Source organism: Camelus dromedarius, chromosome 19 (genome assembly GCF_036321535.1).
Source record: "Camelus dromedarius isolate mCamDro1 chromosome 19, mCamDro1.pat, whole genome shotgun sequence".
Taxonomy (NCBI): Eukaryota; Metazoa; Chordata; class Mammalia; order Artiodactyla; family Camelidae; genus Camelus; species Camelus dromedarius.
Genome location: NC_087454.1, coordinates 8,768,556 through 8,789,924, shown reverse-complemented (window position 1 = coordinate 8,789,924; position 21,369 = coordinate 8,768,556). Strand labels below are relative to the sequence as shown.

The following is a 21,369-nucleotide window of genomic DNA, read 5'->3' as shown; positions in this document are numbered from 1 at the left end:
CTGCTTCTATGTTTAATTGACAAAATAAGTGTATTCAATAGATTATTCCTCTTACTTTATTTGCTGAATATTTTCAACGTCAACAATATGGAAGGTACAAAGTGAAACCTTAGATTCAACGATAACTTTTTATTGAACTACCTTAGTTTTCCCAGGGCGATCAAGCCAAAGATAAAACCAGAGAAGCCAAGGGTAAAGTGGTTGAGAGACCCCAGACTGAAATAGACATATGATTGTAGCCCATTTCTAACTCAACTGCTGCCTACTCAGTAAGCCGGTTCTTTTTATACTTCAAATTATATCATCACCCCCACACTGCTGTGTTGCTCAGGGTAATTCCCAGGGCTTTCTTTACCTTTCACTCTGCATGTTCTGTCTTTACATGTGCTTGACCTTATGTTTTCATGGCTGAAATACGCTGACCGGTCTCAAAGCTAAAGGTGCGTCAGGTTATTCCCTTGAGCTCTAGACCAGGATATCTGACCAGATGTTTGCATTTGAATGTCCCACAGGCATTTACATTTAGCTTGTTTAAAATCTTTTTTCTCAACCCTAGCTTACTTAATGGTTTCACTGGTGCTAGAAACTTGAGAATTTCCTGCCTTTAACTTTCTCTGTCCATTTCTACAGCCTTAGTCAGGTCTTGGTAACTCATCCCCTAAATTACTGACATGGTTGGTTCATTGGTCTCCCAGTTGCTCCCTGTTTTGCTGTCAGTCCAGTCTAACTGTTGTCCATCTTCTTTTAATACAGAATTGAATTGTGTCTGTCCCTTTCTTGAGATCATTTGGCCATATCTATTGGATAAAATCTAAAACTTCTTAGCAGGGTCCTTAGTGATTTGACTGATGCCTTTTTTAGTCTCATCTGTTACCAGGATCCCTCATTATTTTTTTCCTTCATTTTTGAAATTGGCTATATTTTACATATAATAAAACTTACTATTTTTAGCGTGCAGGTCTGTTAGTTTTGACAGATGTGTACAGTCATATAACCATCCTCACAATCAATATGTAAGACAGTTCCATCACCCCCAAAATTCCTCCATACCCTTCTTTAGACAACCCTATCCCGTCTCCAGGGCCTGGCAACCACTGGTTGGTTTTCTTTCTTTATAGTTTTGCCATTTCTAGGGTGGTATATAATGGAATCATATATATAGTGTGTGTGTGTGTGTGTGTGTGTGTGTGTAGGTATGTATTATATTATGTAGCCTTTTAAGTCTGGCATCTTTCGCTTAGTGTGACACATTTGAGGTTCATCCCTGTTGTTGTATGTATTGGTAGATTAGTCCTTACTATTGCTGATTGTACGGATGAACCGACCATAGTTTGCTTATTCACTCTTCAGTTGAAGGACATCAGGATTGTTTCCAGTTTTTGGCAATTAAGAATATAGCCACTATAAACATTTATGTACAGGGTTTTGTGTAAACATGAATTTTCATTTAACTTGGGTAAATACATAGGAATGGGATTGCTGGATCGTTTGTTAAGTGTATTTTTAACTTTATAAGAAACCGCCACATTGTTTTGCAAAGTGGCTGTACGAGTTTGCATTCCCACCAGCAGTATATGAGGGTTCTGGTGGCTCTGCCTCCTCAGTGGAGCTTGGTATTGTCAGGGGGGTTTGTTGTTTTTTTTAATTTGTAGCCATTGTTGGGTATCCGGTGGTTTCTTGTTGTGGGGTTTTTTTTTTTTTAATTGAAGTGTAGTCAATTATAATGTGTCAATTTCTGGTGTACAACACAATGTCCCAGTCATGCATATACATATATACATTCGTTTTCATGTTTTTTTTTTCCTTTTAAGGTTATTACAAGATAATGAACATAGTTCCCTGTGCTATATAAAAGAAACTTACTTTCAAAATGTATTTTTATATATAGTGGCCAACATTTGCAAATCTCAAACTCCCAAATTTATCTATTCCCACCCTCTTTCCTGGTAACCATAAGATTTGTTGTGGTTTATATTTACTTTTCCCTAATGACTAATGTTGAAGAAGCCTTAATTCTTATTTGTCCTGTTTTGTTTTTTTTTTTGAACAAACTCAGTAATTGCTTTATTTTGATTTTAAAGTTGCCAGCAACTGTGAAAGTGGTTAAGAAATGACTTAATAGATATACTAAAAAATCCTGAGTTGACAGTTCAATTGAGCGGAAAGTTTCTTAGGGCAGTTCTCATTTTGTTGTTCACCCTGATTAAATTTAAGGTCTTTATACCTCATCTCTTTTCTGAGCTGTGGAAGCTCTAACTGGGGCATCCTGTTAATCTCCATTTCCACTTCTCTGCCAGTTTAGGCTTGGAGAAACAAGACCAGAAAATAGAAAGTAGGATGTTAAACAGAGTTGAATCAACATAAAGGGACCCCAAAGGACAGGGATGGAACAAACTTTTCAGGTTAGAAAATGCTACCTAACCGAACTGGGGTCCACTTGCCCAGCATCCAGCAAAGCCAATCTACTGATCTGGGGCTGTGGTGAAGGAAAGTACAGTGTTTATTGCAGGGCACCAAGCAGAGAGGATGGGCAGCTCACGTGCAAAAGACCCGAACTCCCTGATGGCTTTCAGTGAAGGGTTTTTAAAGGTAAAAGGGGTGAGGGTGCGCAGGGTGTGTGATTAGCATGTGGACTTTCTTTTGACTGGTTGGTAGTGAGGTAACAGGGTGATGTTTTGGGACTCTTAGTCATCAACCTTCTGGTTCCAAACTGGGATCTACGTTCTTGTGGTCAGCATGTAGTCACCATCCTCCACTTTGGACAGATGGGTCTTAGTTTCTACAGAACAACTCAAAGATATGCATCAAGTTATGTATGTCCCTTGAGGAGGAACTAGGGCTCTGTTTTGTTTTTGAACTATTCTTTAAAGCTATCATTACTTTTCTTGCTTGACTGCTTTTCCCTTGTTTCTGCATTCTCTCACTTTCTTTTCTGCATTCTTGAACTTTCCTAATTAGTAAATGCTTTAGTCTGCTCTTTGGAGCTCAGGGAAGGCCTACAGAAAGAAACGAGGGACACAGAGGGGCTTTTATATCCAGTAAGGTCCCGCAAGGTCCTGCTTGGTTTTAATCCCCCCTTTTCTTTGATACTCCTCTATCCTGAGGGGAATAGGGGTGGGACAAGAAGAGGAAATAAAGTTTTGGATAGAGAGGTTAATTCATAAACCTGGCAAGGGAACATGGCTTTAAGGGGGGGCTCAGTTTAAAAAATATTCCCAAGGACCTTTTTCTAAGCAGCCCTGGTATCTGTGGAGATGCAGTGGGTAGATGGCAGCTGTGTTATTCCGTAAGGTACTATCCGTGGGTCTCCTATGGTACTTGCTGGCTCATGTTTCCAATTTTGATACAGGTTCTTTCCTTCCTTCTTATATTCACCTTCTCTAGTCCTTTTCCCTACTTGCCAAACTTAACTAATTACTCTTCAGGTCCTAAAAGGTACTTTTTTGGGTGGCACTTTCTCCTCCCCAAAGTAGAGTTGTGCCTTTATTATGCTTCCTTTGCCTTTTGGGCAGACTGTAATTGTGATGTTTATACTGCTTTAACTGTCTGCTTTTTGAGGGATGTAACTCTGCAGAGTCCAGGGTAATGGGCTATTTTATATTTCTGGTAAGTCCAGTACTTAATTTTCAGCTGGCACTCATATGAGTGAACAAGTGAATGATGAGAATCAGTACCTACCTCATATATATTCTTGGAGAAAACTGTTGTGTTTCTTTGGTCAGATTTTATTTATCTCTGGTAAACTTTTTGAACACAGTTTTAGGCCCAATCCCAATGCTTTTGGAAGGCGAGAAGAAACGATTCATTTATGGAAGGAAAGCAAGTCATTTTGCTAATTTTGGCCAAATAGTGTCTTCCTGGAGATGTATTGAACTATACCAAGAGATATAAAAATTCCTTCCTAAAATCCTAACATCGTTGTAAAGACTTGACCAGAAAGAGCAGCTGTTAATCACCTTTTGTTTGCAGTAATATATGCTCATCTGAGAGTTTATTATACCTAATTTAAAATAGAATTTTCTTTTAAACAGTATGTTTATCTAAGATTAGGACAGGTAAATATATGATTTGGATCCAAGATGTCAGTTTTCTTAAGAGAAATTGTCATCGCATCAGGTTTTCTCATGAAATGGCAAGCGTTGGGTACGAATCGCTTCTCAGTTTATTTGTGAAATGCTCGTTTTCTAGGCCTGCCTTAGAAAATTAGGGACCTCACTGTGATGATTGTTACTTGTATTTCTTCATTGCCTAAGAAGTAAGACTTGAAGGAAATTCCTTTTATTGAGTGAAACAAATAAATATATTTTGTTTTCTGCCTTGGATTTTCATTTATACTAAACATACTTTTTGTGTATATTCAGCAAATTAAGCTTAATTTGTTAGGACAGAATAACCTGTCTAAATTTTTGATTAATTTAAAAATCACGTTTTGTGAGCAAAAATTTTATCACTTTATCTGCATAAAAATATTTATTTAAGGAGACATTTAAAGGATATATGTTTACTTTGTGTTCTTGCTAATCCTTGTGGACTGTCAGGACGAATTTCTTAGACTGTCTCACAAATGTTCTTTCAATTCAGGAATTTCATTCAGGTTTTAAATAATGCATACTAATAGAGGCAGTAGAGATACAGTTAATTATAAATGTGAGAGATAATAAATTTTTTATTTGGAAATTTTTAGAATTGAAATCTATTATGTGTGTGATATTTTTAGCCCTTCAAACAAAATATCAATGCCACTCTGCCAGTGTGATTCAGGAGAAACCAGCAAGTAATCTGGTCTCTCTGTTCTGTTCCTAAATTCTGCTGATAATAGAATTCAGCCTTCAGAATGTTCCTTCTGTGCTTCCTGACTTTCTGGATTATTTCTTGGGGGAGTGAAAAAGAAATAAAGGCCTTTCTTCCCATGTAGCTTTGTAAGGCTTTTAAAGGTCTTTTCTTCTAGTTTCTGTTGGCAATAAGCAGCATATTGAAACAGATGGAAAATGTGAACAAAGACATCAAATAAGCAATGTATTTATTTATCAACAAATATATATCGAACATGTATGGTATATCAGGCATTGTCAGAGCTGAGTATAAATAAACTATTTTATCTGTCTTTGTCTTATCCATATTTCTACGAAGGACCTGACACTTAGTAGAAACTCAGTAAATGCATTGAGTGAACTGAATGTGGGTTCTTGTTCTCAAGGAGTATTGAACTCAGTACTTGGTACAGTGAGGCAGGGTGGGGAGCAGACATATGCAAATAACTGTAGGTTAAGACGTAACATGTTAAGTGCTTAAAGAGTATATGGGAGAACTGAGGAGGTGATGATTAATTTTAGCTTAAAGAAACAGATTTATAAAGGAAGTAGTATTTGATAGGCTTTAGGAAATGAGTGAGAATTTGAGACACTTTGTTGGAGAAAAATACTCCAGACTGATAATTGGTCTAGTCTCATGGGAGGAATGGAACTGTGTGGTGTCATTGGCTGAGGTATATGGCTCAATATTGTTGGAGAGTTGAGGGCTAATAGTGAAGAGTTTGCAGGAGTAACGGAATTAGAATCTGATATTAGAAAGCCTTGATAACAGTTCTAAGGGGGACTACTCTGCAGGTAGTAGGGAGCCTTCAGTCTTTTTGAGTAAGGCAGTGATATGGTATCTGTTTTAGAAAAGCAGTAGTGGGTGGGTTGGGGGAGTATATAGCGTGTGCTGGCGGGGTGAAAGATGGTTGGAGATGGGAGTTAGGCTGTGAGGCTGGGGATGCCTGGGGGTGAAGTGTGATAGAGATTTAAAAAAACGAAAATGAGGAAGAGGTAGTTTAGTTTGTTGGATACCTGTTATGTACCAGATACTGTGCTAGGAACCTAGGATTTACAGGAATGGGATGGCAGAGACAGGATCCTTGCCCTCCAGAAGTTTTTTAGGTAAGAAGAGAAAGGAACATGTCAATAAATAATGAAATATAGGACAAAATAGATGTATTAATAGCTGTATGAACAAAGTAGAGAAGAAGCATGGTGGTGGGGTGACCAACTCTGTTGGAATATAGGGTGGCAATCAGGGAAGCCTCTAGAAAGCTTGCACACAGTATGGAAGAGAAAGGAAGTTAAACATAAGTCTCTCTTACTTCCTTGTTCTTCAGCCACCCACTTATCCTCCTGGAGCTAATTTCCTAGGAATTCCTCCAGAGATTCTCTATGAACAGAATTTTAAAAGATGAATAGCTGTTTTAGAAGCTGATTTAATTACTTTTGCTGAGAAATACAGTAAAGTACCTTGGAATTAGAAAGATGGACACCAGAAACTAATACAACGTTGTAAGTCAACTATACTTCAATTTAAAAAAAAAGTTAAAAAAAAAGATTTGAATATGGGCTCTGTCACTTACTAGTTCTGTGGCCTTATACTTTTTGACAGACTCTTTGTTTCCTTTTCTGTAAAATGGATTAGATTCAATGATTCATTTAAAGCACTCATTAGAGTGCTTGGCACACACTTGCTGCTGCTGCTGGTGGAGAAGGAGCAGCCCCGAGTTCTGTGGTAGGAGTGTGTCTAGAGATGACCATGAAGGACTTCTGGTGTATTATCTTTATCTTCTAGGTGCCAGTTTTAAAAGGGAATGATAACCACTGGATTTGCATTTTAGGGGCTTACTCTGATGGTAATGCAGAAAAGACACATGAGGACCAGTTGGGCAATTATGATTTTAAGTTGGCTTAATCTGTGTGGTAGAGTTAGTGAGGAAAGTAGATGGATTGGCTAGCTATTTAGGACTTTAAAGAAAAAAAAACTTGATTAAGGTGGGAGGGTGAGGGTAGCTGTTGAAAGAATTAAATGAAGTTTAGGAGAAAGAAAAGCTGTAGGTGGATTTTGGAGTCAGTCAGAATGTAACTTGTTGAAGCCTTGAGGATTGATATGATCCCCCAAGTATGTGATGTAAAAAAAGAAGAGCGCCTAGGAGGGACATCTGAAACACCATATTTATAAGATATACAGGAGAGGGGAATCTAGTTGAAGATTCTGAGGAGGAGTGGTCAGGGTTAGGAGGGAGATCCTAGATAGTATGGTGTGTTAGAAGCAAGGATGTCAATTAAAAAGGGAACTGAAGAGTCGGCTGGTTTGTCACTTTGGAGGTTGTTGTTTCCTTAAAGTTGGGACAGAAGCGGGTGCAGTGTGTCAGAGTCAGAGGGAAGGAATGGAGGTGATGGAGCCAGTGCACGGCCCAGCTGCACTGCTCTTGTGGAAAGCAGTTGTTCTCCATCCATTCAGAAAACTGTGAGGAAGAAAATTATCATCTTGTATATTGCTGTTAATAATTCAGCTTGCTTCCTTGCAATGTTCATATATACACCTTTTTATTACACAGCAGTACTCTTCTTACACATTTGTACATTCTGCTTTTATTATTGATTTACTTACCCGTATTTATTACTATGTATTCCTTAACATAGTTACAGGTATAAGCATTTGACTGTAAAATTAAGAGCTCTGACCATCTGTCTTCTTTTGGCTTTGTTGCTGCAGCATGTAGTCTGTTGTGCGCATATTAAGGCACATCTGTAACTATTCTCCAGTTGTTATTTAAGTTGCTTCTAACTCTTTTCACTATTTCAAATAATTTTTATGCTTTAAATTTACCTTTATTTCTTTGGGGAAGATTTCTTGAAGTAGAATTATTGCACTGATAGGGAGAGTATGTACATTTTTAAGATGCATGATGCAGTGGCCAGATTACTTTCTAGAAAGATAAGTCCAGCTTCTGTTTGGGTGGGAGACACTTGGTCATATGTGTACACTGAGGAGAGGGAATCATAGGGAATCCAAAGAAAAGTTGAAGAGGCTAGTTCCTTTGCTAAGGGGGTGGAGTTGAGGGGTTAAATATAAATTAGGAATGTGGGCTGGAATACAGAATTGATTAGAACAGAAGCCTGTCTTGACAACCTTTCCACCTCCAAACTAGGTTAGACGCCTCTGTTATCTGCTTTCATAGCACCCTGCCCTCCCGCTTTATAGCATTGTGTCAGATTCATAATTATTTATGTAAGATCTGTCTTCTTAGTTAGAGTGCCAGCTCCACGAGAGCACAGGCTTTTGTCTTTTTTGCAGCTTAATCTGTGTTGTCCCACACTTAGTTACTTAGTAAATATTCATTGATCAAAGAAGTAAAAATATGGTGCAACTCTGAGATTTAAAATCATGAATTTGTTTTGACAGCAGTTTATATACATAACAACATTTTTCTCTCGGTACTCAGCTGGTTAGCTGGTTAGGAAAGTTGAATTGTATGATTGATGCAGGATGGGAAGTGATAGGTCAGTTGGAAGAACAGTTGTAGCTGAGGTTACTGGTGAGGGAATGTTTAAATGGACAGTTTTAGTTCAGGCTGGGTAAGGAAGAAATGAAATCAGTAAAAAGCTGATAAAAGCAGACAAAACGGAGAATTTTGTATGTTGCTGTTTCTTGTGAGGTTTAAGAAGAGATGTGGTGGGATTTCTGAGGTGGAGTTGTTGGAGATGCCAGGTAGGATGTAGCAATGAGAGATGACTCACATGAAGAGAAGCAGAAGGGACTTTGGGTCCATTTTGTTTACTACTGTATCCTCAGCACGTAGAACGCTGCCAGGCACCAAATGGGTGCTGGGTACATATGCTGACTGCGAGGAGGTAGGTGGGGAACGACGTCTTTTCCTCTGCACGTCCCCGGTTCTGCACCTCATACAGAGTACAGGTGTTTGGTGTTTATGGAATGAACAAAATAAGTCTTGGATTTTGAATACTTCTATATCTATGTTTTGAAACCACCAAAGAAGATTGGGAGCTGCATTTTTGGTGGTGAGGAAAATGTCATTTAACAGAATATCCGGTGAATGTGGGAAAAGTACCCTAGAGATATATAGTCATCATGTTTCTTAAATTATTCTTGAGTTGGTTATCTGTTTTCAGGGTAGTTGAAATCCCACATCACCTTTACTCCATCCGTTATTTAATACCCAGCAAATGCATATGGACTTTTTAAAGAACCTTTTTTTTCCAGTTGTAGGGTAGTATATTCTTACTGCAAAAGGGAAAATCAAACAAATACTATGAAATAGAAAAAAGCATAGCTATTTTTAAAAGCATCTCCAGTCCTGATACCCATACTAAACTACAGTTGACATTTCGGGGTATATTCTCTCAGCCTTTTTTTTTTCTCTATTCAAATGAATTTTAACATTAGTCTAAGAAAGAAGAATTGGTTTAAGGTATATTTGAATCACATAAAAGAGATTTTAGAAGTATATTATTCTCAAATGTACCACTTCCTATACTTAATATGAGTTTAATTAAAAATTCAGAGAGAGAATTCCATTTTAATAATGTTTTGAAGATGCCCATAATCTTTCAATGTAAAATTCAGGTTGTATAGCTTTGTTGTAATTAATATATTACTTGAAATCATATTTTAGTTTTTCAGAACCAGACAGACAGTTTGTAACCAATCTATTCATGTTTATCTCAGATATATTTAGTGCTTGCTGTTTGCCCGCTGCTGGAATCACTTAGGTTCCAAAATAAGGAGACATGGTCTGTTAGTCCTGGACCTTTTGATTTTTTTGTGGATGATTTGGCAGCTGAGTAAGATTTTCAGGAAGAGTTGTTAAGATGTTTAAGGGGGGAGGGTATAGCTCAATGGAGAGTACATTCTTAGCGTGCAGGAGGTCATGGGTTCAATCCCCAGAGCCTCCATCAAATAAATAAATAAATAATATAATATAATTAATTAATTAATTAACTAACCTAGTTATCTCTCCCTCCAAAAAAAAAAATTGAAAAAAAAAAGATGTTTAAAATGATTCCAGAGTAGTAACTGTGGGGATGGAAGCACAGCCCAGTGAAGAGTTGTCTTTATCCCAGTGCTGCTCTCTCTGTGACTTAGCATGGAATCTCAGCAGCTTTCCTCCCCAGCGTTTTCCAACATAAAGAAGAGTTAACACCCATCTACCGCCTTGATTTTAGAGTTAGGATTTTGCTGTATTTGCTTTATCACAAATCTGTCCATCTGAACCCATCATATTTTTTAATGCATCTCAAAGTTAAAGTTTCCAGATCAGTTTTACCTAAAGTCTCTAATTTTACACTTGTATCTTTTTTCTTACTCTGGAAATCTTTGTTTCTAGTGTTACTGACACAATTTTTTATTTGCTTTGTCCTCGAACACAACTATACATTTCTAAATTAACATATTAATATTATGACTGAAAAGAATATTCACTACTGTATGATTTTTTAATGTGTTTTTATGTATTTAGTTTTATGTATTTTTATCTTTAGAATGTATCCCACTAGGGGTAAGTATTCAAAATATTGTGCTTTAAAAGTCATTTGAAGTAATTCTTTTCTCTGTTTCTGCCACCAACTTGACATATCATTAGTTTCACTTACTTAAATTTATCTTCTGTTTATAGAGGTTACTTTTTTTTCTTTTTGATTTTTGTTTTCTTAAATTATGTAAAACATTTGAACATTTACATTGTTCCCAAATTAAAACTGTTCAAGAGGGCACTTCACAGAAGGCTCACTTCATCCTGGTCTTCCTTCCCCATAGGTATCCATTTTTACTAGTTCTTGTTTTTCCTTTCCATTATTTCCTTTTGAAAATATAAGCAAATATGCCATAGAAAAGTTTTAACAGATCTCACGAGTAACTGGTGGCACTAGTTGCTTCTGGGGGAAGTGGTTAGCTGCAGAGAGGAGTGAAAGGAAACTTAAACATTTTTGTCACTTTTGAATTTGGGTTTTTTTTTTTTTAATGACGCAGTTAGTCTATTTGGTTTTTTTTAGTGGGGGAGTTAGTGTATTTTTACATTTAGGAATTGTAATAGTACCTGTGGTCCCCTCCTTTATATTCTCTTTTATGAGCAATGATGGAATTAGCTACTAACCTCTTCTTGACCTTTCCTTCTCTCTTCCCTAGAATCTTTCCTTCTTTCTTTTTTTTTTCTGGCATTTAAAAATTTATTATTGATTCACATGCAGTAAAACTCACTTTTGGGGGTGGTGGTGTCAGTCTGTGGGTTTTGACAGATGCATAGACTCGTAAAACAACCGCCATAATCAAGATCAAGAACAACTCCCTCACGTCCCCAAATTCCCTCGGCCCCTGACTCCTGCCAACAACTGATCTGTTCTCTGTTTCTGTAGTTTTTCCTTTTGAAATCAGAATGTCATATGTCATATGTCATATAAATGGAAATGTCATATAAACGTAACCTTTTTTTTTTTCCACTTAGCGCAACGCATTTGAGATTCATCTAGGTAGTCTAGTGTGTCAGTAAATCATTCCGTTTTTAGTAAACTCTCCCCTTCTCCATTTTGTTAATACACACATACACACACATACGGCACAAACATTTGCGTACACAACTCTGTTACCTTATTGTTTAGTGTTATTTCTAAATTCAGTATATATCACCACCAGATCTTATCCCAAAGCTTCTCTTAGAGTTTTTTGATTGTCTGAAGCTCATTCTTTTTTTTTTTTTTTTTTTTTTCTCTTTAGAGGGGAGGTAATTAGGTTTGCTTATTTATTTATTTTTGGAGGAGGTACTGGGGATTGAACTCCGGACCTTGGGTGTGCTAAGCATGCACTCTACCACTTGAACTGCACCCTCTCCCTTGAAACTCATTCTTTACTAAAGAGCTCAGGGAGAGCTCATGGGAATGGTATTAAATTCTCTCTGGTTCTTAACATTTGCTTCTGACCGTTATACCCATTATATCTGAAGGTTTGATTGGATGTAAAATCCCTGGTTTATATTTTCTTGAGCCCCACGGACCTGGATATGAAGTATTGTCAAAGTCTTAAACCATTTTCTTTTTTCTCTTACAGAGACTTGGTCTTTTGCTGGGATGCCCAAAAGATTTTTCTTTACAGAACCAATATTTTAATATGTCTTGGTGGGTTTTTTTTGCGTTTTTTGTTGTTGTTGACAATTACATGATTTATTGAGTAGTAGGAACTTGGGTAAATAGATCTTTAGTGTGAGGTGTTATAATTATCTGGCTAGGAGTTAGGCTGTGTTTAATGTTTGCTACTTGTTTATATTGTCTGTAGATGTCAGAGCTTCATTTACCTCTAGTTTCCTTGTTTTTGTTTTCCCTGCTGTTTGGGGTTTCCCTAGAAACTCCTTAATAGTGTGTCTTTCAGCTCTCTCAGTTGTAATTTGTTTTTATACTGGAGCCTTGTTGATGTGGTGATATGGGTACTGGGAAGGGAAGTGTTCTGTAACTTAACGATTAAATATCAGTGGTTGTAGTGGACCAGAGTCCCTTTGGAAGAGTTCAGTCTTTTCCCCTCTCCCCTTACTTCAGTCAGGAAGGCTAGCTGTGACTGGAGTTGTCTAACTGCCCTTCCTCTAGGTCAAAAAGGCAGGTCTTAGTTAAAGAGAACAGATTGTTCTGGGTATATCTCAAAATGGTTACTTTAACTCTCCCTGAGCACAAAACTGGAAGGGATTTTTTTTTTAATGATAACCTGGTAGAGCTCATGAATATATGGAGGCTTCTCTAAGACCAGAACTCTTAAGAGTTCTACAGCTCCAGCTGGTTTACAGTCAGCCTCCAGCAATTCATCAGTTACCTTTAAAGTATTTCTCTAAACTATCTTCAGAGGCTCCTGCTCAGCCCTCTTTCTCCATATTCACTTGTCTTTTCCATTTTCCTGAAGGCATTTTGCACTGTGAACTCAGTTTTCTGATGAATCTAGGGAGAGTTGTTGCTTTACATTTGTTCATCTTCTTTTCTTGTGAGAATGGGAGTAACAGATTTCAGTCTTTTTACATATCAGAGCTGAAGCCAGAAGTCCTCTTGTTAATGTTTTAGTCAGGGTTTTATGAAGACATAATTCACATACCCTTAAAAATTCACCCTTAAAAGCATCTTTGGTAGTTTTTAGTATCTTTACAGAATTGTGTAACCTTTACCACTGTCTAATTTTAGAACATTTTCATCACCTGACAGAAATCCTGTTATATCTAGGACTCCTAGTCCTAGGCAACCACTTACCTATTTTGTTTCTGTGGATTTGCCTATAATCAACATTTTATATAAGTGGCTTCATATAATATGTGACCTTTTGTTTCTGGCTTGTCTTAGTGTAATGTTTTCAAGGTTTGTTCATGGTGTAGTGTTTATCAGTGCTCCATTTCTTTTTGTTGCCAAGTAATATTCCATTGCAGTGCTATATTACATTTTGCTTATCTATTCATCAATAGGTAGAAACACTTTTTGGCTGTTATGAAAAATGCTGTTAGGAACATTTGTGTAACATTTTTGAGTGGATATGTTTTCATTTTTCCTGGATAGATACCTAGGAGTTGAATTAATGGTTTATAGGGAAACTATGATTACCATTTTGAGGAACTGCCAGACTGTTTTCCAAAGTGGGTATGCTATTTTACATTGCCACTAGCTGAGAAAGTTTTAAGTTCTCCACATCCTAGCAACATGTCTTCTTGATTCTAGCCATCCTAGTGTGTACAAAGTAAAATCTTATAGTAGTTTTGATTTGCATTTCCTAGTGATTAATGATGTCGAGCATCTTTTCATGTGCTTATTGGTCATTTGTATATCTTCTTTGGAGAAATGTCTATTCAGATCCCTTGCCCACTTTTTGGTTAGGTTTTCTTTTTATAGTTGAGTTCTAAGAGTTGTTTATATGTTCTGGATAGAAATAACCTGTCACCTATATGATTTGCATATACTTTCTCCTATTCTTTGGGTTGTCTTTTTACCTCCTTGATGGTGTCCTTTGAAGGACAAAATTTTAAATTTTTATGAAGTCTAGTTTATCTTTTTCTTTCCTTGCTTGTGTTTTTGGTATCATATCTAAGAAACCATTGCCTAATTGAAGGTCATGAATATTTAGTCCAATATTTGTGTCTAAGAGTTTACAGTTTTGGCCTTTCCTCTTAGCTCTTGATTCCATTTTTGAGTTAATTTTTGAATATGATGTGAGGTATTGATTCACCTTTGTTGTTTTGCATAGATATATCCAGTTGTCCCCAAACCATTTATTGAAAAAACTATTCTTTCCCCTTTCGAATTGTCTAAATCAATTTATCATAAATGTCAGTGTTAATTTCTGTTTGGGGGGTGGATTAGGTTTATTTATTTATTTAGTTATTTTAATGGAGGTAGTGGGTATTGAACCCGGGACCTTGTACATGCCAAGCACACTCTACAACTGAGCTGTATCCCCACATTAATTTCTAGATTCTAAATTTTATTACATTAGTGTATATGTCTGTGCTTAAGCCAATAATACACTCTCTTGATTACTATAACTTTATAGTGAGTTTTAAAATTGGGTTGTGTGAGTCCTCCAATTTTGTTCTTCCTTTTCAAAATTGTTTTGGCTCTTCTGGGCCCCATTGCAATATGAGTTTCAGAATCAGTTTGTCAGTTCCTGAAGAAAAATGAGTTAGACTTTTGATAGATATTGCCTTGAATCTCTAGATTAATTAGAGGAATATTGCTGTCTTAACAATATTAACGAATATTAATTCTTCCAATCCATGGACATGGTTGCCTATCCATTTACTTAGCTAGCTGTTCTTTCATTTCTTTCAACGTTTTGTAGTTTTTAGTATTCAAGTCTTGTACTGTTTTATTAAGCTTATTTATAGATTTTTTTTTATTCTATTGTAAATGGAATTGTTTTCTTAAATTTCAAATTGTTCATTGCTAGTGTATAGAAATAAAATTGATTTTTTTCATATTGAACTTATATCCTGCAATCTTGCTGAACTTGTATATTGATTTTAATAGTACTTTGGTAAGGATTTTTTTTGGATTTTTATATACAAAATAATGTTGTATGTGAATAGAGGATATTTACTCTTTCCTTAACAATCTGGTGCTTTTAATTTATTTTTCATGCTTTATTGCCCAGGCTGGAACCTCCAGTACCATGTTGAATAGAACTAATAAAAGAGGATATCTTTTTGTTGTTCATGATTTTAAGGGAAGAGCAGTCTCTTAACATTAAATACGATGTTTATCAGGTTGGGAGATTCCCTTTTATTTCTAATTAATTGAGTATCTTTATTAGGAAAGGGTGATGGATTTTGTCTTAATTCTTTTTTTTAATGTCTATTGAGATGATCATGTGGATTTTATCCTTTATTCTGTTTAAATATAGTGTATTACATTGATTCTGTTTCTAAACCATCCTTTTATTCCTGGCATTAATTCCTCTTGGTCATGGTGTATAATCCTTTTTATGTGTTGTTGGGTTTGGTTTGCTAGTAATTTGTTGAGGATTTGTGCATCTGTGTTCACAAAGGATATTTTTCTGTTGTTTTTTTATGATATTTTTATCTAATTTTGGCAAGAGGGTACCACTGGCCTTGTAGAATTGGTTAGAAAGTGTTTCTAACTTTTGGGGTAAGAAGAGTCTGAGAAGGATTGGTGATCATTTTTCTTCCTATGTTTGGTAGAATTCACCAGTGAAGCCATCTCTGAGCATGGGCTTTTCTTTGTGCCAAGTTTTAAGATTGCTAATCAGTTTTGATAGTTCGTGACTTTCTAGGAGTTTGTTCATTTAAAATAAGTTACATAATTTGTTGCTATATAGTTATTCATAGTATTTTCTTATAATCTTTATTTCCTAATAGTCTTTTTTAGTTTGGCAGTAATATTTCTACTTTTATTCCTGATTTTTAGTAATTGGAGTCTTTCTTTTTTTTTCTTGCTTAGTGGAACCAATTTTTTTGTTCATTGATTCTGTTATTTTTTTGGTCTCTATTTTATTGCTGCTCTACTCTGTATGGTTTCCTTCCTATTGCCTGTTTCAGGTTTAATAGTTTATTCTTCTAGTTTCTCAAGGTTGAGGGTTGGATTATTCATTAAAGATCTTTCTTTTTTTATTACAGGCAATTGCAGCTATAAATTTCCTTCTAAGAACTACTTTAGCTACATCTTACAAGTTTTGGTCTGTTGTGTTTTCATTCTCATTCATTACTAAATATTTTAAAATTTTCTTTGTGATTTCTTTGTTGTATTTTTTTTTTTAGGAGTGTGTTGTTTAGTACCCACACATTTGTGTACATTCCAAAAATCCTTCTGTTTGTGATTTCTAATTTAATTTTCTTGTGGTTGGAGAACATATATGTATGATTTCAATTTTTTTTTAATGTATTGAGGCTTGTTTTATGGCCTAATATATCCTGGAAGATCTGTGTGCACTTGAGCATGTGTATTCTACCGTGGTTGGTGGTAAGTTCTATAACTGTTAGTTCTGGGTTCTTTCCAGTTATATTGAAGTTTTACATTTCTATTTGATCTTCTGTTTGGTTGTTTTATCCATTATTGGAAGTAGGTATTGAAGTCTCCAACCATTATGATAAATTGTGTATTTCTCCCTAATTCTTGAGTTTTAGCTTTAATATTTTAGGGGTCTGTTATTAGGTTTGAGTTTGTGTATAATTTTTATGTCTTCTTGATGTGTTAACCATTTTATCATGATAAATATATTGTTTTATTTCTAGTAACAACTTTTGTTTTAAAGTCTGTTTTATCTGGTATTAGTTCAGCTCTCATTTGATTCCTATTTGCATGGTATTTATTTTTCTTTCCTTTTAATTTCAACCTATTTGTGTGTTCAAATCTAAAATGTCTCCACAGACAACATCTCATTGGATCTTTAGGAAAAGAAAAATCTGTTCTGTGAAACTCTACCTTTTGATTGGATGAATTTACCTATTCGCATTAATTGTGATTACTGATAAGGTAGAACTTATGCCTGCCATTTTGGTCTTATGTCACTTTTTTCTTATGTTGTTTTCTTTTGTTCGAAGTAGACTTTTTGGTGTACCTTTTAATTTCATTGGGGTTTCTTTTCTGTAGTTTTTGAGTTATTTTCTTAGTGGTTGCTCCGGAGGATTACTCAGATAACATCCTAACTCAAAACAATATAATTTGGATTAATATCAACTTAATTCCAATAATGTATTAAACCTAGCTCCATAGTATCTGTATTTTCTCCCTTCTTTTTCTTCTTACTGACATAAAATTATATCTTTAAACAGTTTAAGCCCAGAGAGTTATAATTATTGCTTTGTGTCATTTTAAGTTAGATAGGAGAGAGCAGAGTTACAAAAAACATATGTTTATGCTGCCTTTTATATTTACCTATGCAGTCATCTTTACTGGTGTTCTTTATTCCTTTGTATGCGTTTGTGTAACTGTCTAGTTTCCTCTCTTTTCCACTGTATTATTTTGTATAGTGTAGGACTGCTAGTGACAGATCCTCTGTTTTTGTTATTTAGGAATGTCTTAATTTCTTCATTTTTGAAGTATAGTTTTACTGGATACAGGATTGTTGGTTTATAGTTTTTTCTTTCAGCAATTGCAGTATATCATCCCACTGCCTTTGGGCTTCCTGTTTTCTGATGAGAAGCTTGTTGGTCTAATTGGGTTAATAATACAACATGATTCTGTTTAGTTTGTGACATATAAAGAGGTAAATTATGACCATAGTATCAAAACATATAGGAAGAGATAAACAGGTTTTGAAAAGTTATGTGTTGCATTGTCAGCATTTGATAAATATACTAATGGAGTCAAGGATGTAATATATTAAAGGTGCAGCTTTTAAAAACTTACTATGATACTCACTTATACAATACCAAAATATATGGCAAAAAGTAAGAAAGATCATAAAATAGAAAAATACAAAGATCACAGAAAAGGATGATGGAGAGAACAGATCGGACAAACAATATAGTAAAACTTAAATCTGTCTGTAATATAAATTAAACCAAACTAATCCTCTTAGTCTCTGTTATTTGCTCTTTGGCACAACTGTTACTTACTTAGAAGTGCTAATAATGTATAATTTAAAATTATTTGTACTGATAAATTGATCTAAAAAATCTTCATGTCCATTTCCACTTCTAAACACATAGCATCACAGTAATAAATTTCTTGTCCATGTACTCAAATAAATCTTTCCATTCCCTCACTGCTATCGAATTTGAGCTTGTTTTTATATGTCATGCAACACCTCCAACATCTGCCAGTATCTTGGTTCACTTTTTTGTTATGAGCCGCACCCATCTACATCTGGTGTTGCAAATTTCCCGTCACGTAACTCCTTCCACCACTTCACAGTAACTCACAGGCTGCAGTCCTACGTCATCCACTTCCCCAGTAAACTTCGGGTCTTTTTCAGTGTAAAGTGCCATATTTATTGCGTTATTTATGTATTTCTTGACAATTCAGCATGTGTAAAATCATTTTTATTGAATTTTAGTGGTTTTATTTGGGTCTTATCTTTTTTTAAAAATATGATACTGATGAAGTTTTTGAATGTTTTGCTCTTAACCCCAGTTCCTCCATAAGCTTTGTGGTTTTTTATTGCATGATGTTGTATAGTGCATTGATTTTAAGAAACTCAAATGTCACGTAATACCAGAACTGACTGTAATTGCTCTATCCCATATCTATCCATTCATTGATCCATCTTTTTTTTGATGCATTTCAAAGTAAGTAGAGTTAACTTTTAACTTCTGCAGCATGCATATCATTAACTAGAATTTGATACTTGTTTATTGCTCTTTTTTTCATCATTGTAAAATTTACACACAGTGAAATGCACTTATCTTTTAAGTGTGCCATTTGATGAGTTTTGCAGATGTTCACACACTTGGGTAGTGCAAGCTCCTGGTGAAAAGCAGAGCTATACCATCATCCTTAGAAATGTCCTTTCATACTTGTTCCCATTTAGGCCTTGTTCTCGCCCTCTCAGAGGTGACTATTATTTTCATTTCGCCTGTTCCAGAACTTTTTATACAGGCACACCTCAGAGATATTGCAGGTTCTGTTTTAGACCACCACAATGAAGCAAAGTGAGTCACATGAAGTTTTTGGTTTCCCAGTGCATAGAAGTTATGTTTACATTATACTGTAGTCTATTAAGTGTGCAGTAGCATGATATCATAGTAAGTCTACACCTTAATTTAGAAATACTTTATTGCTTAAAAATGCTAATAATAATGAAAAAGTTTGAAATATTACAGGAATTAACAGTGTGACACAGACATGAAGTGAGCACATGCTGTTAGAGAATCAGTGCTGATAGACTTGCTCGATGCATGGTTACCACAGACCTGCAATGTGTTAAAGAAAAAAAAAACCACAAACCCAAAAAACTTAGTATCTGTGAAACACATAAAATGAGGTATGCCTGTAGAAGGAATCATATAGCAATACTCTTGTAAGGCTTCCTTGATTCAGTATAACATTTTTTAGATCATCTGTGTTATGTATATCAGTAATTCATTTTCCTTTTTATTTCTGAGTAAGACATACCACAATTTGTATATCCATTTATTTGTTGATAGATACCCAGGCTATTTCAGATTGATCTCACTGTGAAGAAAGCTCTCATGAACATATCTGTATGAGTCTTTAGGTACACGTATGGCTTCATTTCTCTTATGAGTGGGTTTGCTGGGTCTTGGGGTAAGTACACGTTCAGTCTTACGAGAAACTGCCTGCCATTGTTCTGAAGAGGTTGTACCATTGTACATTTCCACCAGCAGTGTATTGAAGTTCTTATTGTGCCATATCCTTGGCAGTATCAGTCTTGTCAGTCTTAGGTTTTGACCATGTATGGTACTATCTCAGTGTGGTTTTAATTTGCGTTTCCCTAATGACTAATAGTGTCTAGCAGTTTCATGTGCTTCTTGGTTATTTGCAGTATCCTATTTTGTCAAGTGTCTATTCAGATCTTTTGTCTATTTAGAAAAATTGGATTGTCTTATGTCTTTTTAGCAGCTTTTAATTTTGCTGAAGTCTAATTTATGAGTGTATTATTTTATGGTTCTTGCTTCCTTTGTCCTAATAAATATTTGCTTGATCCCCAAGTCATTAAGGTATTTTAACATGTTTTCTTTTAGAAGCTTTATAGTTTTAACTTAATATTTAGGACTATAAACCATGTTCAGTTGAGTTTTATATGTTGTGTGAGACAGAGATTAATGTTCCCTTTTTGCAAATGTTTGTCAGTTCTACCACTTTTTGTTAGAAAAACTTTCCTTACCCTTTTGGATTGTTTCGGCACCCCTGTAAAATATTACATGACTGTGTAAGTGTGGATCTCTTTTTGGGCTCACTCTTAATCCATTCCATTGATTTATTTGTTTATCCTTAGTGCCAGTGCCGTGTACTGTCTTGATTACTCAGTTTTATAGTAAATCTTGGGGTCAGATAGTGAAGTCCTACAACTGTATTCTTTTTCAAACTTTCTTTGGATATTTTTAGATCCTGTGCATTTCTGTATAAAGGTGAGAATCATTTTGTCAGTTTTTACAGAAACCACCTAGTGTGAGTATAATTTGGATTGCATTGATTCTAGGGATCAATTTGGAGAGAATTGCAGCCCAATAATACTGAGTCTTCTAGACCATACAGATGGCATGTCTCTCCATTTATTTATGTCTTTAATTCCCCTCATCAGTGTTCAGTAGTTTTCAGCAGAGAAATCTTACTGCCTTTTGCTCAATTCTCAAATATTTTGTTTTCTGGTGCTGTTGTAGATGTAATTATTTTTAAAATTTTACTTTCTTAGTGTTTGCTACCAGTATATACAAATAACAGTAGGTTTTTTATATAGTAACTTTGTATCCTGCAACCCTGTTAATTCACGTATTAATTCTGATTATTTTGTGTGTTTTAAGATTTTCTTTTGTTAAAGTCATGTCATCTACAAATAAAGTAAGATTTATTTCTTTTTCATTTATGCCTTTTATTTCTCTGTCTTGGCTTATTGAAATGCCTAGGGTTTCAGTACTACGTTGAATAGAAATGGTGAGAGCTGTTACTCTTACCTTGTTCTTGATCATACAGAAATAGCTTTCAGTATTTAACTATTAAGTATGCTAGCTGTAGGTTTTTTGTAAATGTAGATTGATGAACTTCCCCTGGATTTCTAGTTGGCTTAGAGTATTTATTGTGAATGGGTGTTGAATTTCGTCAAATGTTTTTCCTCCCACTATTTAAATGATCACTTGAGTTTTCTCCTAATTTGGTAAAGTACATTGATTGGTGTTTTGAATATAAACCAATGTTGTGTTCCTGGATTAACTACTACTTGGTAGATATATCATCCTTTTGGTATACTACTAGAATTCCATTTTAATTTACCGATTGACTTTTTAATATCTCTTCGCAGTTTTTTGGTGATTACTCTAAAGGTTTTAGTATACATCCCCTATTTTATAATTTACTGAGAATTGATGTTTTACTATTTCACATAAAACACAGAAACTTGGAATCATACAGGTTCCCCTCTTCCTGTCCTTCTTGCTGAGGTTGCCATAGATACTACATC

The 21,369-nt window shown here is 35.3% G+C and overlaps 1 protein-coding gene across 1 annotated transcript in view; it reads left to right on the top strand.

Moving 5' to 3' along the window:
* The window catches only part of RANBP9 (RAN binding protein 9), a 73,981-nt gene that overhangs the window by 14,123 nt on the left and 38,489 nt on the right, over positions 1-21,369 (top strand). The window lies entirely within an intron of this gene.